Below are 20680 nucleotides of genomic sequence, written 5' to 3' on the forward strand. Positions count from 1 at the left end.
GAGATAAATCCCGGATAGAGCTTGTAAATGCATAATTATACGTTTTAAAAAACGCCTCTTTTAGCTTTAATTGGACACTGACATATCAAGCGAGAACGAATTGTTTAATTATCTTACGAGTGGAGGCTTGTGGGCAGTTTAATTAAAACGTCACTCTAAAAAACTCCGGATGGTCATTTCACTCGTTTTCTGCATGCTTTCACTTCGAATGTACTTATCCGCACGTCGAGCTTCTGAAAAAAGTTTCAAGACTCTTTAAAACCACACAGATTGATACTGTTTAAGACGTTAAGAAGCTCTTCGACAAATTCTAGCACAACAACGGTTTCAGTCTTCATAACCGTTCCAGATAACGTCAAAGTTTGAGCGGATACATTTACCTATTTTTCCCAGGAATATTTATATTATGTCTTTAAAAGTTTCTGAACTCCGCCTCGACTCCCAGTAGCGACCAACTTTGTTGAGAATTTACGGACGCACTTACTCGTTCTCGATAATACCTAAAACGTCCTTGTTAGGCCTAACAATTTCGAATGAATAATAATGAACAATAAAGAGGAGAACCGTAAAAAGATAAATCTCTTAATTAAAACCCACATTCCAGTCTGTATTGCGCGGAAACCTTTTAAAATAATTCCCGTCATTGTCATCCTCATTGGAAAGCATTCTCCGTTCCGAGATAAGTAGCTGCTAATTTACCGAATTGTAAGGAAAAATCAGCCACGACAAAAGAACGCAAAATTTATGGCGGACCTTTTCTCTCTTCTTAAACACGGGACTGGATTCGAGAAATAAAAACTTCATCCTCAAAAGCAATTTATTCAAAATTAAGCCCGATTTAATGTTTTTGACAAAATCTTGCTCCTCACCAAACGTGTGAACTATTCGACTGAATTGAAATATGGTAATGCAGGTGTTGCAGAATAGCCCCAAGAATATATCCGAAACCTCGATGAATATGCAAATGTAATATAAGGGTATTCTGTTATGAACAGTATACGTTTTAATCAAGCGAAACAATTTTTTTTTATTTTTCAGATATCTGAAACGGCGTCCTCAACTTGCCGAAGACGGAAGACAGTCCTAAACGGGAGTAAGATTAAAGCAAACAGTTATTCTGTTACGTTCTTCAAGTGAACTCCACCTGATGCGCACGAGCATTTACGTTTATTTATGCGGTAGTTAAAAAAAATAAATTCACTTACGGATTCGCAGAGGTTCATTTTAAATTCGAAACAAAATTCAAACAGTTAACGTAAAGTAAGTTCCTTTATAACAAACGGCTCGTTAGTCATAAAAAGGCCAACTGAAAAGATGGAAATTAATAACGTTCTGATTTGAAAACAAGAAATTGAAAGAATTTTTTGATTGTTGTGTTCTGCGAGCTTAATTAGTCCTAAAATTAATTGGAAATGAGGCACGCGACGCATTCGACCGATTTGGTTCTCGGTGTTGACTCCAGTTTTACAATTTACGTGGAATTCTTAAGCGTCTTCCCCATCAGAATTAAATGTTAAATGTAAACTCTTCGTATTCTGGTTAGAAAATTCCTTTCGTACTTCGACTGAATAAAATATTCTGGATGTCGATATTACTTTTACATTATAATAAGGGAATACATTTTTAATAAGTTTCTTCTTAAACCTATTTTTTTTAGTTGTTTTGTCTTAAAGAACTGGTGAAGAGAATGTATTAAACAATTAAATAATGTAATAATTCCGAAATCATTTTTAATAATAGAAAGTAAAAAGTCTCACTCTTGAGATAGAATATTTATTCTGAAACACTTGCTTCTTATGTGTTTTGCATGTACATACAGGGTCATTATAAATGATTGTCCCATCGCAGTGGGCGTTGAAAACCCACACAAATTTTGGATGTGCCGCTAGCCTCGCAACGTTAGACAAACTAGTAGACAGATTTCCACTACCGCAAGTAGCGCCACCTACCGGCGATACTAGTCTCACTCACATTATGAAGCTTGCGGCACATTCAACTAAGCCACCAACGCCTACTACGATGGGACAATCATTTATAATGACCCTGTATTTTCATTCCATAACAAGTGACAGAATGAATATTCTATAATTATGCACAACGAAATAGATAGATTGCCATGGATTTCAAAACTGTCAGTATCAGATATCAATGCGGCGTCCAAATTGTTTTGTGACAAGTTTTAAGTGAAATAAACAAAAATTGTTCAGATTTAATTGTTTTTGATTCATACTTCCTGGTCCTTGTTGCAGAATATACTATGTATTCACTAATGGTCGTGGAGGAAAGTTATAAAACACGACTTATTAGATAGCCCCCCCTAGAACATGTATTCATGTGTGAATTGGATTTGGTTAAAATGAAAATAATGTTTCACTGTTCAGTCGATACTGTTGGAAACGACCAATTCCAGTAGGGATTAAACTTGCGCAAAATAGAAAACAAAACGACAGTTAAAAACGATGCGGCTCATATTTACTCTATCGATTCCTTCATCATTAAAACAGAATGCCGATGCGGTTTTCTTGCGAGATGTTGAAATTTTCGTTTTTCAAATTCGTTAGTCAGCTCGTGTAATAGAAGACTGTAATGATAATAAAATCAATAAAGCTGCGCAAAATTTCATCGTAACGTTTTACAACGTCTCTTCACGATTTTATCGCGAAATACACTTTTAACCTGGACACCGGATTTTACACTTTCTGACAATGGTCTCATTTTTAATTAGAACAGATTGGGTTTAAGCCGGGACTTCACCCAATCTCAATGTCGCCATCGCGAAAGTGAAATACATAATGTATTTTTACGAGGCATTAATTAAAAATAATAGTTTTGTATATTTTTTTATTATTTAAAATGGAACAACAAAAAATGTTTGATTAAGATTTCTAACTTTTCAGTTGAAGGTTTCTAAATTAAATCAATAATAAAAGTTATTGCTAGATTTAATTCGGTAGAAGGGCTACCAATTTAATGATTAATGAAGGAATTTATAACTGACTGGAACATCTGTCGCACAATTTCTAAAGAAATTTATTCATCGAAAACGATTAATTCGAGAAGATGCAAACTGATTTTTAAAAACGACAAATTTCTCTCATTAAAAGAAAGACATTCAGACATTATCACTTACAAATGGACGCGATTGGCTGAATAGCAATAGCATTAAGATCGTTCGCACAATTTGTCGTTTCACTGTAACTTCACCTTAACCACTAAGTCTTCCAAACCGATATTCATTTTAAACGTCAGTTTCGATAGGCAATAAAAATTTCGATATTTTCAGAGTCGTTTCGACAGTTTAATATCAATCGTAAAAACACAATAAAAACTTATGCATTATGAAACTGGAAAAGTTGGACTCCGTGCCTGGAAGAATTGTTAAAGTCGAAGCGTGCCTAGTTAAGTTTCTCCCGATGGTTTATTATTTCTTGAACACATACTTGAATGGGGTCGCTCGGTTAAATTTCCCGTCGGATTTGTCTATTGCCTTGAAATATTCATGTCAGATTAATCCCCCAACGACCGTCTATCTGCTTCGGCTGTTGATTACACGCATGACACGGTTGAGAAGTTCGAGCCGTACAAAATGCCAGAAAAAGTGTTAAATTCGGCAATATTTCAATAATGAAGCTGTTTAGCTAAGCATAAGAGATAAAAAGGGTGTGATTGTTTATAAACGTGATGAAACGTATTTCATTCACGGGTCGATAGATAATGAAAACCGACGTTCGTTAACAATGAGGGCCTCACCCGCATTTTTTTATCCATAAAATTGACCGCATTATTAATGAAACGTGAGCCCCTCACTTACTACCTTTTCTTGTACTTCCTCTACCTAGGAACTATTTAAAACATTCACTTTTTCATTAAAAACACAAACAAAGTTATTTATTAAAATTTAACATAAAATAACATTTTTAATTTACAATGCGAAAATTTCCGATAATAATGCGGAATCTGGAAAAGTGCCCCGAATGCTTGCAGCGTTTCCACGTTGAATGGCAAGGGAAATCCTTCTTGAAATATTTTTCATGTTGAAGGTGGCATACACTAAAAAATCGTTTTGATCTCAATTTATTGTTTAAACTTTAGAGTGACTTTTCCCGAATAATTTTTTTTTCCGAATTGTGTTTTATTTGTCAATAACAATTGAATAGGTTTTTACAGATCTCGCATGTTGTGAGAATTTATGACCATTTTTTATTCACTGCAATACAATAAACCTTATGATCGTAATAAAAGTATGGCAAATATATTTTTTAATAAGCTTGAGGAATATACTTAAACAATGTAATTTTTATCTGACAGAAGTTTTTTCTTAAATGAGTTAGTTTTATCGCGCGTTCAAATGAAATCCTGGGCTCGGGAGGCGTTGGAAACCGTCAATTGTTGTGCTTTTTTAAAGCGTAGATTAATTGGAGCATGTTGACAGCTAACCTAAAATTATAGCCAAGAAAATCTTTCTTTTTTATTTCTTTGCAATGTTTTACATTAAAAATAGAATAACTTAACAATTTCTGTTCTCCCTTTGCTGAAAACAAACATGTTCAATTATGTCTCGATTAAACATAAACAAATGTCATTCATGTCAAACGGCGGGAAATTCAAACCTTACACTGTTCTAAACGGTTTAATTTTTCCAACGCCTACTCAGCCCAGGATTCTATTCTATCGTTGAATACCAGACAATGAATAATAATAATAAATATAATAACATAGGATAAAATATCGAAAACCAAACACGACGAAATAGTTATTTATAAATGTCTAATTATTACAGTGATGCGTATGTAAAATGTTGACTCGTTGATTTGTTTTGATCAAAATATGGTGTCTTAAACTTTGTCGGCCACGATGTACACTTCGAGGAATAAAGTGGGTCGTTAATTCGAAAAACGTTCGAAATTAAAACCTTTACTAGAGACAGCTTTTAATCAGTAACAAAATTAATGAAGCTAACCTCGGAATTTAAATGGTCCGTTCAATCTTCAAATAAGACGCCATAGAATTTAATGAGAAAGGCGAATTAGTCACCCGTACAGTTACCAAAATTAAATGAAACCAAAACAAACCTTTTCAAAATAACAGTGTTGCAGGGCCTCTGAAATTGTTATTCTAATTACATTATATTATACCGAGTGACTATAAATGATTGAAAATTATTTTGTTATGTTGGTAACACATTTGAAATCTTTAGTTGGCGACATCGTTGGCATGACACACTTAATTTTTAAAATTGAAACAAACGTCAAAAACATCTAAATCGACAATGTACTTCGTGACTTAACCTAACCTAAATAGAAATGATTGACAGATGATGCACGAGAAGACTTGCACTACCAACTGCATCAGTGTTGCCAATCCACTATTTTCCTTCAATCATTTATAGTCACTCGGTATTATTAGTAGTTAGATAGTTGCATTATTGGTTGTGTGTTTCAATTGCAATGAACGTTGTTAGATTACAAGAAACTCCAATTAGGAGTGCAAATATTTATTATTGAGTTGTAACTTCAAACGAAAATGTTAAAGCTAAACGCGACACCAGAGGGTATTTCAGTTTCAGCCGTAAACATAATTATACTGCGGAATGGATAATTGTTTGAAAAATGTTACCTCCAAACTCGCATTATCGCAACCGTCGTATTTTTAGAAGGACAAGAGTAGATAAGTTTTTGTCTTCTCAGTCTTATATCGATCTTCAGTTTTTTTTAGTGGGCTTGGTCAGTGAGAAAGTTTTCAACTACTCCTCGGTCTCTCTCTGGAGAGGTGAAAAACTTTAGATTCGACACGGTTGTAGCAATACGACTGAAAAAAAATCGACGCTAGATAGGAATTAGATAGACATCCGAACGGTTCCAGTTACAGGAGACTGATTAAACAATAATAATGTCAATTTGCCCAAGTGGAGCGTGGGGGGAATTAATGTTTACAAGAATGGAATCATTGCGCGGGTTCGATGATTAATGTTATGACAAGTTTCGAATTCAATTTCTCATACTGAGCCGAATAATAAGATTTCGATAATCATCCGCGTTAATACACACGGATAATCGATAAACGGAAAAAGCAAAGAATAAGAATAACGCTTTAAGGGTCTAAATTGGGTGGATGCGCCGGGTATTCAAACGTACATCTTTTCAGGAAAAAGATTAAGTTATAATAATATTCAGTTTACACTTATTGAAAAAATTAACATTTCAACAGGGTGATATGTGTTACCCTTCACATCATGTTGCCATAATGTCGATTTTTGTATTGCATTTTTATAGCAACTTACCGTTCTAGAACGCTAAAATAACTTTCTTGACTTTTAAACGTACAAAATATAATACCCAATACAGGCAATTACGGATACATAGTATCAAAAAATAACTCAAGACAGACAAGAAAATGAAATAAGGAGAAAAGGTCTAGATACGGGACATCAACCCAAAAGAGAAGAAAATTTAAATTTAAAAATATCTGTAGATAAATTTCCAATTTAACAAAATATCGTTTTCACGCAAAGATTTTTGCAAAGCTTTGTTCAATTTTATTCTATATATTTAACTGAATATAACAGGTGCCCTAATCTGTTTTCTAAAGTAAATTAACGGAAAGAGCGAAGTATTAATTACGCTGAGCGACAAAGTAGAAATTTGCACTTAACATACTCAATAGTAAAAGCATACAGATTACCTTTATGTAAATTTTATTGTATACATCAAGCACCTGACGATAAAATTCTAGGCTCTTACCTACACTTTCTTTCGAATTTTATCTTTTCATGCACAATTAGAAATTAATTACGGACAATATTTCCATTTGAATTATTTACTTGTCATTCGATTTTTCAGTTTAAATAAATAAAGGCTTAATAAAATATTAATCTTTGGGTTGGTTCAAAAACAAACAGAATGTGAAACTAGAGAGAATTTGCAGGTGTATGAAACGTCGCTTACAAACGTAATGCTGTAGATAGAACAGTCACATCCTTTAAGGAGGTTACGTTAAGTTGAAATTGCTAGTGACAGCACTGAAGTCGTACATCTCGTTGCAGTGACGCGATAAAGAAAAATTGACGAAAATAAAGAACAAACAAAGAATAAGAATAAGGAGGAGCCATTCAGGACAAGGTTAGCAGAGCAACTGTAAAAGTTTAGTCACGTGCGGCACTAAACTCCCCTTAAAAGAAATATCGTGATCGGCAAGAAGATACGACAGAAAAATCTCGGAAAAGAAGAAAACAATAAAATCATTAGGCAATTTATTTTAACAACGCGTCGACTGATCGAGACTTTATCTATTTCTGAGCGTTGAAATAACACCAACCATACCGTTCGACATGACGAGTCAAACGACGACGTATAAAAAAATTACTTTTTCTGCAGTGACAATTTCGTTAAGTGCTTTACAAGTCGAGAGGTTTCCAGAAAAAACATTTCTTCTCTAAAGTCGAGCGGGAATTTGACACGTTCAAATAAAATTAAATTCGGTTAAGCCAATTTGTCGAGTGGATACTAGGCTTGTTGTAAAATTAAAACTGTGAAGATCCATTTCTAATTGGAACGTATCTCAAAAAAATCCTCTTCTCGGAGAAATGTCAATCAGAATCGGCAACAATAACGCGATCGGTAATACAGATTCCTTACACAACGTTAAACTATCTCAACACCACCATTTTGCCAACACACACGACATGGTTAATATCGATTCTCATCATGAGAGCGCTTCATCTGGAATATTGCTACTGAGCAGTTTCTCAGATTAGCTCATAAAATTTTGACACTTCGTACTAATAACAGTAATTGCTACCTTTGTATGTACGAGTTACAGCGCAACGCAGACATGGTGCTTTTACAATTAAATAGGAAACATTAGTTACAACGAGAGGATAAATTATTACGTTTTACTAAAACCCACAAAAGGTATAAAGGATCATTAGCCTAGAGCAACTTAGGAGGTAGCTTTTGTGCCTACACACACCACATCAACGAGAGGCATAGTTCTCAACTTCTTGCCGACATATTCCAAGTTGGTGAAAAAAGACGGAACCTCCCACAGGTTCCTCAATCTTTTTTTCAAATTTTTTCCACAATTTATTGTTTCTGCGAATAATGTCAAATTTGACATTTAAACAAACGTAGAGCGGCAAATTATAGCCCTGCACTGTTTGTTTTAGCTTTCAATTATAGTCAATATCATTAAGAGTAGAAGTGAGGCTTTTTGTGCCCAGAGATTGAGACAACTGGGCGAAGCACAAAAAGACCTTCTTTTACTTTTTAACGTTGAACGCCCATCTTGCTTTTTTTATTTTGACAACACAGTGGCACCGGGTAAACATTGGATAATCATTTTGTTACTTCGTTTTTTTAGAGGCTTTTTTAATAGGGATAAATATTTCGTGTAATTGTTGATAAATAAATTGTGAGAAATGCTTCAAATGACCTTACATTTGACTCGCTCAAAAAATATTGACAACGAGTTAAAGGCAGGGTACATTTTTGAGAGTATAATTAAATGTTGAAGAAAACAATGTTTGAATGAATAGAGTAATTTATTAATTGCAGAAAATAACACGGCACAAATTGAACAAATACTTGAACGATAAAAACAACAGAAAATTGTATACCTAAAAGATAAGCCTAAACTGTAATTTGATTCTCCACACTTTCTGCTTTGCGTTTCTAAGAAATCATCTTTCGAGTCTTCCAGCAATTAATTCAGCGTTTAATTTCTTCACAACACTCGAAGTACGTATTTTACTCAAAGTGAGGACTAGTTCAGAGTGTGACTTATTTTCTTCTGTGAATATATTAGGTAAATTACAAGAAGTTTACGAGACTAAACTTCAACCGTCTTAAATCCCTCCCCCGTTTCGCACAACAAAAATAGCATCACCACCACTTCACGATTTACTCTTGGCCGAGTGTCAAATTGCTTTCTATAAAAAAATACTTCCATCATAACACCACCAACAGGGCGGGAAAACAGCATCAGATTTAATGGCGTGGAATATCAGGTCTTGTAGTGAAATCCTGAAAATAAAAAGGTGTGCTGTGGTTACTTTTAGGACGAGTAGGACAGACATTTTTGTCATTTCCATCCGCACAGGTCTGCTAAAATATTCATAAAATAATTACAGACTCGGTTTATTAAATTTTATCGCATCCTGGGCCACACGCACGTCCGCCTGTTTATTTCGTCTCTTAATCCTGCTCTCTCAGGACTCTTTAGTGAAAGTTTTGTCGGCAGTTAGTTGCAGCCGAGTTCGATAAAATACGAAAATAATCAATTAGTTGCTTTTTTATTCCGTCGAAAATTTATTCTCGTATGTACATACGAGAATATAAATTGAGTCATTTATTGTGAGCTCGCTAAGTTTACTGGATCCTCATGGCAGTTCCGCCGGAAATTCCAACATAATTTTTTCCTCGTGGAAATTGGGGTAAAATATCTTATTTCGGTCTAGCGGAAAGACATTCCGTTATTTTCCTTACTAGAAATTACCATTTTAAGATTTTCTCTATTGTAATGTGGTCGATTACTGTTCTGTCGCGAGCACAGCAGCAGAAGGAATTTATGACGTTAGTTGCGGAAAATACCATGTTTCCATATTTACTTTTTGATCTAAATATACCACCTGTTCCAAATTTCGATGTCCTAAATGATTCTCTAACTATTTTAACCTCGTTTTCTTCTTTACATATTTACTTCAAAGGCAAAAATGAAAATTTGTATAACCGATATAATCACATGTACTCGTATTTTACTTCTCATTTATATTTGTCGTAATTTATTTAAATTTTTATTCGAACAAATTTAATATAGTTACACTACGCAATAAGTGGGATAGAGACATACGTAATTACAGCGAGTATGAGTGAAGTTTGCACAACGAGGCCGTAGGCCGAGTTTGTGTAATCATTAATTATTAAAAAAGCTATTTTGAGGCGTTGGATGTTCTTTAAATATTCATTTTCATCTCCAAATTACAAATCGAAATTGCGTGGTCAAACTTGCGCATCTATAATTTAAAAAAGTAAATGAAAATATATAGTTTGTGAAGAGAGAATGAGTTCTTTAGATTTTCAGACATAAAATTAACAGCGTCAATCGTCATTTTTGTTCTCGTCTCTGAAAAATCTCGGGTTAAATATGAGTTACCTTATTTAATTAACTTTAAACTTTCCCCTTTTTATTTTACGCCACGGCTCACGTAAAGTAAGTCATTACCTGCCTGAAATGAGTAAGATAAATAGGATATATCGCACGGTCATGCATAAAAGTATTTTTACTTGCAAATACTGGATTAGTGGTACTAAAACCTTCAGAAAATCGTTAAAATGTAAATAATTTTGATCTGAGGTGGAAGATGTTTAAAAATAATTTAAGCACCGACTACAGTTGGTGAGAGTTGTAGAAAAATTGGAGTGATAAAAATATAACACACGTGAATTGTTAGCCAACTAGTGAGTAGGCGATTTAATAATAGATAAATATAAATAATACACTTGATTGTTTAAGCAATTCAGCTTTCATCAATTTTTATAATTACTTTAAAAATAATATTTAGAATAGAAAATTTAGAAGAAGAAGAATATTCTCCGTGTCTTTAACTGAAGCTGTAAATACAAAACTGTTTTACGTTATACATTTTCTAATATATTTCCCCTCGGAAAAAGAACTCTTATGATCGAATAATATTCGATTACATCATATTGTATGGAAAATTTTCACAAATAGCTCCCAGGATCAGAACTGGGTTGATTAAATGAAGCATCCGATATTTCGTAAAGTGACAAGGTTGCAATAAAACAGACAAGTGGTGGGGTTAAAACAAGAACTGATGACATAATTAAAAGTGTCAGACAAATATCTCTACGTGGCTTGTCGCAATAAGCTAAGATTATTTTTATTACATATTTCTTCGTCGAATAAATGACGTTTAATTTTTGTGGTTTGACAGCTGATCCTGCTATTCCATCTAACAGTTAATGGAAACAAAAGCAAGCACCACACATTTTTTGAACACAGGTTGCCTTCGTATGTAGAACTTTACTGACTAGAAAATTCAATCTTGCAAATATGTAAATGTAAATAAGCACATCTGGCTCATACCTTAAAGCTGAATCAGACGGAGATCATTTTCGAGTGACTTTACAAAATCTCATAATTATTTTATTCTTCAATTGTATTTTATTGTTAGGTAAATGAGGCTAAGTATAAAACTTCAAGATCAATATTTTTAAGTTTTGTTCTATGATCCTCTTTCATAGAAATTCTCTGTAAATTTTAATTTTTTTCCCTGCCACTGATAAAACCGATTTTTTAAACTTGGTCCATTTCTGTTTGCCGCTGTTTCGTTTGTAGACTCTTCCAAGCTGACGGGGCGGCGGGTCGATAACGTTTCGTAGTACGCTCACGGAGCTTACTACCAAACCCGTATTTCCACATAATCATACCATCCCGACGTTGTGGCGGAATCTTCTTAAAGCTCTCTGGTAACTCCGAACAATATGTATTACCTGGGCAGTGTATTTTACCTGAGCGTCCTTTAATCAGTCATCGGTATAGTATACGTTTTTTGAAGTAATTTGGCACCATTTAAAAAATACACGATTTAATTATATCAAACGCAAAGAAGGTTGATACAATTTTTGAAGTGAAAACTTCTTTAGGCGCGCCACATGCATTTTATTCCCGGGCAGTGAATTAGTTTCATGCGACACGGTAAAATCGTTCGCAACACAAGTGAAAATTGTTCGCAGCACGACACGGCAAGCTAAAATCAAGGGAGTCGAGTTTTTAGCGGAGCGAGCGAAAAACAAACTGTGCGTCACTTGTCAATTTGAAATTTTCATTGTACGTTGTGTTGTGACCTGACTGACCTCAGTGCAGAGCTGCAGGAGTAACTGTACATATATGCAGGATATTTGACGAGTGATAATGAGCCTGACGTAATTTAAAATGCAACCCACACTATATTTCCGAAAAAAGCTGGCTACTGTCATTAAAATGTCCGGCTTTTTTTGAAAATGTATTGTGGGTTGAATTTATTATTCCGTCAGGCGCATTATCACTCGTGAAATACCCTGTCTAGTTTTATATAATATAAACGATAAAGACACGACAAATATTGTAAGTTTACAGATGAATGTAGGATTTAATACGTAATTCTCAATTATATGCCTTCAACAATTCATCTATTGGAAAAATTTGTGTAGCAAAATGTGAAGAGGTAAATGGACAAATTATCATAATACAGAGTATTGCTATGAAAACTTGTGTTGTGTTCAATATCATCGTCAAGAAAATAAAACTTAAACATCCAAACCTAACCTCACAAATTTTGCCAGAGTGTACTCGTACCTCTAAACGCGCACGTATTTGCAGTTTCTATTGAAAAATACAGATTTTTGATATTTATTTAAAATCAGCATTGGATTTAAATAATATTAATTATTTATGCCTTGCTCCTTATCCCTCCAAGTACTATCATCCATAATAATATATTTTTTATAGAATAGCTACATATTACTTAAAATCAGTAACGAGCATCATAGAAGTTCACTTCTGTCGTGCGGTTTTAAGCACACACTCTTTTTTTCATCTCTATTCCACAACGAGAAAAACATTTTCATTTGACCTATTACGAAGTTAACGAATCGGTAACCGTTCAACTGAAATATTGAATCCGACCTCATTCCCGACGTTCAAATTAATTTTTCCAATTTTGTTTCCTTAATCGACCATTGTTTTATTATTCGTTTTTATTGTACCTTTTTATTCGGCAGATGAATTACACCGGAATAGACTGATAACCCGGCGCATCCGCCAAATTTCAACACTTAACACGATAACAGGTTATACATTTTCTTATTAATATTCTTTGTAAGAAAACCGTGCAATTTTGGAAACTTAAAATCTTGACAGAAATAAGATTAGAATCGCTCTCCTAAAGTAATGTGACGAAATGGAAACCAGAGTCTCGGCGGTCGAAGCAAATCCAATAAAGCAAATTGATAGAATCATGATTCATGGCCAAATTTATTTTTAGAAGTAGAAGAATTGCCATGTTCTTTCTTTCAAATTGAATTTACATCCTTTGAACTATTTTAATTGCACACTAAATTTTGTGTTTCACTAGATACATTTTTTACTACAGTACATTTCATGTTCAGAATCTCATCGCTTTATTTATCTGATTCAAAAAGTCTTTCAACATGTAAATCTCAAATGCCGAGTGACAAAATATTTAAATTTTATTTTGTTTATCCTTCTCCATTCTGAAATTGCAGCACGTTGTCAGTGGTTGCGATGTTTTTTTTTATACTAAACAGTGTGTTTACGTGTAACACAATTTCCCAGAACACTTTAAAATTAACTTACTCGATTTGTGTTAAAAAAAACATCGTAAAAATCGTATAAAATAAATAAATTAAATCACCTTTTCACATAAACCTTCAACCTTGACTTTTTTTCTAAGTTTAATTAACGAAATGTTCAAACTTCGCCTTCAAAAATGAGACAGGAATCGTCTGTGAAAACGCTGTCATAATTCAAGAAGCTAAACGCGAAGAATGTTCTCCAGAGGTGGTACATCACGGAATACATTTTTACGATTGTGAAAATTGAAACTTTGAAAGGTATCAAACACATTCAAGCTATATTTCTGCATGTATCACACTTGAATCGATAAACTAGAAAAATATTGCTTAAAAGATAAATTTACGAAGATCCTGAACACCAATCGACAATTTCTTCACTTTCATTGGTTTATCTTATATTCTAAATTAACCGATTTGATTAATTGAATTTGTTGCAAATATGAATCAATAAATCACCAAAGGTTTAATAAATGCAAAAATATTTTAAAACTTCCGATAAATTAAACTGAACGGCAGTTCCACAAAATAAACACAAAATGGAAATTTCGTTAACCAATTCGTAAATTTTTTCAAACACGTGATCCTGCATATTTATTGCACGAACGTTGGAAGCACGCAAAATACATTTTTTTGTTCGACACTGTCAGAATTTGAGAATTTTCTCCTGTGTGAACGGATTTTGATAAATGTCACAACTTGTCAAAATGAAACGTCAAGCTAATTTTAAGGATTTTAAGCGATTTGGAGTCTTTAATGGGCTCGTCGAACAAAAAAACGTTGTATTCAACTCCTTCGTGTGTAAATTGGGCCTTTTTTGGCACTCCAAACCCATTTTACACACGAACTCATTAAATAAACCTACGAGTTGTTATGAAATTTTTGACAATTACCGCAAGGTATTATTCACTTTTATTGTTTATTTGCAATTTTTGAAAAATGACGACAGTTCATTATATTTTTAGTTGTTTCAATAAATTCTTCTTGAAATTGTTGGTCAAGTAATTAAGTCAAACTTAACTTTACTTATTAAGTTAAAACCCGTGCCACTACAACCAAACACACAGGCGGTGTCTTGGCAAGTTACATCACAGCATAACCACTCTCCTTCAATTCTGAAATAGTTATTTACATTACAAATGCGGTAGACTACATTTTACAGCGCGAGATTCTTAGATTGAAACACGACCGCGCAGCGGGAGTGTTTTAACAAAGACCGAGCGATGTAAAATGCCTACCGCATTAGTAATGTATTAATCTTTTTAGCTGACTACTCGTTTTCTCAAATTTAAAATTTGTTATCTATTATACCGATAACTGACCTTTACTTACGATTTACCACTCCGTGCGGTAAAATGATAGATAGTTTGATTAGTGTGTAAAAATCAAGATACCGTAGCTGTTCAAAATGTGTAAACATGTCATTCAGAGTTGAGGAGGCCAAAAATTTTTTTTAATTGTATAAATGTGTCAACAAATTAAGAAGACATTTTTAATCGAAGTGACATTTTCAACACGAGACTATCCTACTTTAAAACTTGTAACGCTCCTGTCGTGAAAATTTATTTTAACAAATAAGCTCCCACTCTGGTAATTCGAGTCTGAAACTGATGTCGTGGTTTTCTCGGACGGTTTCAGCAACAGATAGCTTTAATTGGGGGTCGAGTTCGTAAAATAAAAAGATGGGTCCATTAAATCGGCGAAAACTTTCACCCTGTTTAGAAAATAATGGTGGGAGTCGGATAGGGAAGCTTTTGTAGTTCGAAATAAATTGTCTGCTGGTTCTCACCCTGGGATACAAATGAAGTGTTGCCATGAAGAAAAGAGTAGGTACAAGCGAAATTTTATTCCAATCTTGATGAAATGATTACCGTCCAATTTATTGTTCATTATAAATTTACAACATTCATTGTAAAGTGTAATGTTTATTGAAAAATGAAGCTCCAGTACGTTACACAGATGTATAAATAAATTCTGTGGGGATAGATACATCACATTTTTTATTTTATGATGATGCATAATAGGTATGTGTATACTGTTATTGGAATTTTTTGCGATAGAGAATCTTGTGCAGGATGTCAAAGGTATAGATTTATATTGCAGGTGCGTGTATCGATTATATTTCGGCAAAATGACAAGTTTACGGAAGTTTACTAATCCATAATTCCAGTTTCTTTAGTTTATTGCTTTCGTGGAATAAAATGTCAATAAATTTCTTATCCTAAGACGTCATCCCTTCTCACAGGAAACCGTTCAATCTAAAAGTAGTACAAGTGTCAGAAAGAGCTCATAAGGAAATAATTGATTAATATTATTTTTGGTGTCAAATGTGTCAAACTCATGATGTGAAATTACTAAAAAAACGTATAAACAATTCTTAATTATATCTTAATTTTTAATCGAGCTTTCATCATTTCATCTAACTTTTTTTGCTAATGAATTTCCTATCTAATGAACTATTTTCGCGTCATTACTCCACGAGGCAGTAATCGTAAAGCCTAAACACATCGTTCTACTAAAAACAAAGAAAAAATGCTAACCAAAAATCTTGCTACTTTTATTAAATTCTGAAGGTTTCATTCATTTTTCCATAAAGCCTTTACTGTGACGTCACAATCAAAAACAATAATAATTGTGTTTTAGATGGCAATGCCTGGCGCTTCATTTTAACGCACTGTTGCCAGATAGTCAGCTCCATGATTGCCAAGTCGCATGATACGAATTATAAAATTCTCGTCGCGAAATGAATTGGTAAAAATATTCGCTGGATTTCCGACTCGCAAGCTTAAAAAGTTCGTCGTGCGGGCAGTTAATGACAAAAAGCTGACACTTTGCTAAATCGATTGATTATGTATTAGGTGAACATTAAAAAAAAAAGTTCAAAAATTGTAGTGTGCAAAAGGGCGTTACTCAAAATTTTCGAGTTACGTAGCTTATCCGATAGCCAATGTTCAAGTATTTTTTTTGGTGGAAATTTTGTAATATTTTCTGTAGGCGTTTGGTTGTAAAAAAATAAACAATTTAAGAAAAAGTATTGCTGCTTATGGAAAGAATAAAATTCAAATGCCTGTATCTCTGTTCGACGCTCGCCAAAAATTCGTTAATTTTGCCGGGTTTTTACGCTTCTCACTCCATTACTGGAAAACTAAGCCCCAAATCGAAAAAAAAATATTCTTTAAGAACCAAAGACCGATATCTTTTGATTACAATGGTGTTTATTATTATGATTTTGAGGGAAGATTAATCAAGTTATGATTAAAAAACTAACGTTGCAACAAAATCTCTTAGGACTAATAAGCGCAAACGTCGATCACCCTCCCGCACCTCTCTGTTCTCTGCGCTCGGCCTTTGCCTATGATCTACCGAAACAATTACATATTTTGTTTGTAATATTATTTTATGGTCAGCAATATAGACATAAAAAAAGAATTCGACCTTGGAAAAGGTCAACTTTTTAATATGTTATTTGGATCTCAGCTAAGAATAAAAAACCAAATTTGCAACTTCCAAAGACTTGTGCGCGCTGCCAAGGAAGTGCGAAATTTTCACACTATTTTCAGTTTTTCCTCAATATCTCCTAAGGACCTAAAAAAGTTGAACTTACCTTTTTTAAACTAGATTAAATTCGATTCTTACTTTTTGTGACTTATTTTATTCCTTTGTTAAATAAACAGCGATCAATCGATCATATTAAACTCCACAACAATCAATTTTAAATAATTATTAATCTTATAAAATTTTCTATTTAGTTATTTAGTTCTTGAAAGCTCTTAGAATTTCTTGCTTGATTAAAAGCTGCTTTTACACATCATTCACGCACTTTGCCTCTCATCTTAGTCAGTCATGACAAAAATCTTCTTTAAGTCTTTAAGAGAAAAAGAATTAAGGTATGAAGCAATTGCTTAGAGAACGTATGTGGTTTTATTAAATTGTAAATTAAATCTAGTAATGTAGATAACAGACGAGCCATAGAAGAAAAATAAATTACCATAATAATAATGTTATTTCAAATTGAGGTTTTAAAGCTGGATTGCAGATTTAACATTACATGTATTATCAAAATAGTAAAATTCACATATATTTATGGATTACATTAAAATTTATAATTTTTAAATTATGTAAATGTGGTCATAAATGTTTCATAAATGTATTTGTTCAGACTAGTGATAAAAGATATTAATCAATGCCAGTAATAACATGATAAATAAACATGAATATATATTATTATTTAAATATCGGCTCTGTGAGTATTGATTTTTTATTAGATACAAGAACCTTTTTGCCGAGAGTTAAAGTGAAACTGACCGTTAAAATTCGATAAAACAATCTGTTTTAAAGCATAAATAAATTGCATCGTGATGAAGACAGTAATCGATTCTTCTACTAAATATTATATAATCGTGCCTCCAATTTCTAACCAGACCTTTCTGCTGAAATTACATTTTCTCTTAAGCGAATTTTGTTTTTTATCATCGACTAAACCGGATCAAACATTATTCTACTTTGAAATTTGGTTTGGCAAATAGTACAAAGAAGAGTCATTTCATCTTGCCAATATTCAAGTATTCAAGTTTAAAATGTGTTCGAAAAACGCAAAATTCAATGATTAGCAGCAAATGGTAAAACGAGACCCAGTAATTAAGCTTTTCGTTTAATCTTCTCTGCGTGTAATTAAAAAACTTTCTATACTTGAAAAATATAACGAAGGCAGAAAGTCGAAGTAGTTGTTTTGCATGATCAAAGCGAAATCAATAAAAAACTTGAGTGAAATGAATGCAGTACGAGTACTATTATAAAGTTTTTATTATGCCTGAACTTTTTGAAGAAAACTTTCGGAACATAATTCGATAAACTTCGCGTCCTTTCACTAACGTTCTGCAAAATACACACAATAAATAAATGAAACAAGCAATAGTTGTGTGAAAAGACAACTGAATACTCGTATTTTTACCACACAGCAGCTTTTCCAAAATAAATTAATTTTTAATTCAATTATCTTTTTAATAAATTGTTGTTCTCTCCCTCTTTAGAAAATGTCTTTCGCTTTCGTGCTTCACCACTGTCCATCAATTTTTCGCAAATCTAACTCCCCCACTGCCCCTACAAATTCAACTCTCACCCAGAAGCCGCAAACCACGAAACCTCTTCGTATTCCCATCGGTCCCATATCGTTGAAAAACGACCAAAAATAGCCGTTGTCGAATAATAGCGTGCGTCGATTTTAATTCCTCCGTCGATTTGTTAGAAAAAGTTTTTTTTACCCCCCGAGAAAACACTTTCCCACCACAATTATCCATTCCGCCGTTTTGTAACGTATTTACGGGTGAAGGTGGCGTTAAAACGTCATCCTCGCCGAAAAATTCCATTTAAAATATTTATGTTACGGGTCCTCGACGTATTTCACGAGGGTGTGCGCAAGTTGAGCGTGAGAGTCCTGCCGATTATGGCGTGTCAGCAGGAATTTTGTTGATTAGTTTCATCGGTACCCCGTTTTGGATATGTTTGCTTTCGAAATTTGCCCAACAAGAAACGTGGCTGGTAAGACGTGTAATAAGTGGATTACTTTTGAGGGGGACTTACCAAAAATTCTGGATTCATATTCAGAGCAACTGTCGGCAGTTAAAAGACACGGATTACGATTTCGGTTGACTCAGGAAGACTTCAAACGCTCATGGAAATTTCTCTTTTGAAGTTTATGTGAAATCCCGGTAGTGTATTAATTCAAAACAAAAGCTTACCAAAGTCGCAAAAATACTACGAAGAATATTCTAGGTCACGTTCTCACTACCAAAACTTATTCGTAGACCGGCGCATTCACCATTCTTAAAACCCGAATCGATTTACCTACTTTAAAATCCTAATTAAACTTACATAATACAAATGTACTAATCAAAACCAGTAGAATTAAACTCTGAACGTGAAAAATATCGATAGCAATAAATACTCTCAATATAATTCAACTTTTGACAATTCAATTAAATACCAACTGACTATAGTCGATTGAACCAAATTTTGTGGGTTGGCATCCCTGAGTATATGCTAAGCTTCGTCATTGTCAACATGTCATGTCTTGATTCATTTTTTAGGTTATGATTTTGGAAGTGAATAAAGAACATTATAAATAAGATTTTATAAATTAGTAAAACTTAACATTTCAGGTCAATTATTCTCCTTCAAATTATTTAATTTAGTTGTTTGTGCCCAAAACCAATTTTAAACATAAAGCGTCATAATGGTAACTTTGTTTAATTGAAGTTTTGCTTTGACATATGCCAACATAAAGCTTAAAATATGTGACCAACGTAAAAAAAAAATCACTGCCATTTGCTATAAATCACTCACTACTAATTCTATTAAAATGATTGTGCCCTTGACATTTATATCGCGCGTCCAAATGAAATCCTGGGCTTGAGTAAGCGTTGGAAACAATAAACCGTTTAGGTTTAGAACAGTGTAAAGTTTGAATTTCCCGCCGTTTGACACGCATGACATTTGTTTATGTTTAATCGGGACATAATTGAACATGTTTGTTTTCAGCAAAGGGTGCCTTTAAATATTTGCTTCGAGAGTACGAATTGTTAAGTTATTCTATTTTTAATGTAAAACATTAAAAAAAAAGAAAGATTTTTTGGCTCTAAATTTTAGGTTAGCTGTCAACGTGCTCCAATTAATCTACGCTTTAAAAAAGCACGATATTTAGATTTTATGTTATGTCAACGTCTTCTTGAAACAACTAAAAATTGAGATAATATTATTACCACTCTCTTGAAACAATAGGTATCTTTTTTTGTATACTTAACATTGCAGATGTATTAATCAAAAAGAGCTGATGGACTTTGCAAGATCAACAGATTTGCTCGATAAATTAAACTGAATTTAAAAGGGTACTCAACAATTTCCGCGCGAAAAATCCTTAACAATAATTTAATGTGATATTAATTTAATATTCTTCCAACAATAATTTCATAAATTTGAAGTAAATAAATTGTGTTTGTTAGCTAAATATTTATTTGTCGACTACATTCTTATATAATCATGAGTCTAATTATTGTTTTAACTGTTAAAAAATGATGCGCATTTCATTCATTTTTGACGTTTCAGTGTTTGCATCTGACAGTTTCATAAAATGTTGAAATCAATTAAAAATATTCAATTTTTCAGTTAATGCTACAGGAGAAGGGTTTCCAATTTTAAATCAATTTCAGCACACAGCATAAAATTTAAATGCAAATAACGAACGCACGTGATTGACGCTCGAAGGGTGATTTTCGTTCATTCCACAAAGTTAAAATATAGCTATTTTTTTAGAG

At 33.3% G+C, this 20680-nt stretch overlaps 2 protein-coding genes across 7 annotated transcripts in view; both read right to left on the reverse strand.

Moving 5' to 3' along the window:
* RhoGEF3 (Rho guanine nucleotide exchange factor 3) overlaps positions 1-20680 on the reverse strand; it is a 157232-nt gene that overhangs the window by 115330 nt on the left and 21222 nt on the right. The window lies entirely within an intron of this gene.
* The window catches only part of LOC138137261 (neutral alpha-glucosidase C-like), a 72994-nt gene continuing 65613 nt past the window's right edge, over positions 13300-20680 (reverse strand). The window contains exon 13 of the mRNA XM_069056572.1: positions 13300-13315. The gene's annotated coding sequence lies outside the window, so the exon portion shown is untranslated. The remainder of the gene's footprint in view (positions 13316-20680) is intronic.

This window comes from Tenebrio molitor, chromosome 8, assembly GCF_963966145.1.
Source record: "Tenebrio molitor chromosome 8, icTenMoli1.1, whole genome shotgun sequence".
NCBI lineage: Eukaryota > Metazoa > Arthropoda > Insecta > Coleoptera > Tenebrionidae > Tenebrio > Tenebrio molitor.